A 1,826-nucleotide genomic window follows, 5' to 3' on the forward strand; every position below is an offset into this window, starting at 1 on the left:
GGCGTCGTTAGATAGACGACAGACACAGTCTGCAGCCAATGAGATGTAACTCAGGAAACGTTTAACCAATGACAATGCGCACTAAAAAGCAGATTTTTAAAACATATATGCCCCCTTTTCCTTTTTTTTTTTTTTTTTAAAAGCTGAGCATCTGCAGCTTATTCTCCATTATTATAAATTACAGAACATAGGTCTAAATCGAGAATATGTCTAAATCGACCAAACACACACACACACACACACACACACACATATATTCCGTTCCAAATAGTGTGTGTGTGTGTGTGTGTGTGTGTGTGTGTGTGTGTGTGTGTGTGTGTGTGTGTGTGTGTGTGTGCGCGCGTGTAAAAACCACACCTCAGAAGTCTGAGATATAAGAAATGCTGTCTAACATCTCTAGTATCATTACCAAGAATAACACATTGAGAATAGCTGGAATTAAAAGTCCCCTTCATGGTGGTTCGTGGATGTTTTGTGATAAGAGACAGTGTTGATGCTCAAAATGAGGACATATTCAACTTGTTGCATTCTGTTACCCTAATCAGCCAGTGATTTGTAATGTTTGATTATAATTCTATTTCTGAAAACATCTGAGGTTTCTCTACCAAAGGTCAGGTTTGCACAGCTGCTTACTAACACTGTGTTCCACAGCTACTTTAGCAGAACAGGGTTTTCAATATCTGATGTTCATTTCACGTCTATATGGCTTCAACTTAGTCAGAGATTGTATCATCTGTCATCAGTAATAGAGCTTATCTATTTGATATAGCAGGCAGCCTGCTTAGAGGAGAACTGGGCCATGAGCAACAACGAGGCACATGATAAAACATTCACAATTTAGTACCCGTGTTGGCTTGTATTTGATTGTCTGATAAAGCTTTTACAATATCCTCTCATAACATTTACTGAAGGCTCACAGGTCATAGGCCCACACTGTTTCACAGATGACACAAAACCAGGCCATTGCACTAATGATGCACTGTTGCATCAAGAGTATTTCTAAAAGAATCTGTAGTGCCATTATATCTTAATGTTGGATGGAGAAAAGTTTAATTGTCAGTAGTAATTTGTTCTTTCGGAACAAACAATCAGTGTGTTTCTTTTCCCAGAGTTGCATAATGATGGTGTGATGAGAAGAAAAGAGGGGGGGAGGGGGGCAGAGAATAGGATGAGAGACTGCAGGAGATGAGGAGGAGGGGAACAGGCAGAGAGAACAGTGGACTAGAAGGAGAAAATGGTTTCTATTCAGGCACACAGCGGGACAAAGAGTTCAGCTTGTGCACAACTGCACGCACACAAAGACACAATCATGTACTGCAGATACAGCTGCTCACCCCGCTATGTATAATTCACAAAACATTATCAAAGCATTATGTTGAACCTAAAGAAGCTACGTGACTGTTTAGCGAGTCTTAATTTTAATACTTAAAATATCTGAAAAGAACAAACCAGAAAAAGAAACATTCTCTGCTTTAATTTGCATCAGCAGCTGGTTTTAACATTTGACTTTATCTGCTCCACAACATTAATGATTTGAATAGTTTGCTTCCTGTTTGCTGCGATGAATTGCCTCTAAATTCACCTGTGGTCAAGCAAATGCTTTGATCTTTATCATACAATTATACAAACAGTTTTGTTTTTCTTCCTGGTGTACTCGCTAAGTTTCTCTACTCACCACTAGATGGAGGTAAAAGATAAAGTTTTTCCCTGAGTTGTTCACTCCTCAGTAGCCCACAGAAACCAAACCTTTGAAACTAATTGTACAGAGTACTGTGAAAAGGTCTTAAGCCCTTACTACATATTTTGCTTTCAAGAAGCCAGACTTT

Source organism: Pelmatolapia mariae, linkage group LG20 (genome assembly GCF_036321145.2).
Source record: "Pelmatolapia mariae isolate MD_Pm_ZW linkage group LG20, Pm_UMD_F_2, whole genome shotgun sequence".
Lineage (NCBI taxonomy): Eukaryota > Metazoa > Chordata > Actinopteri > Cichliformes > Cichlidae > Pelmatolapia > Pelmatolapia mariae.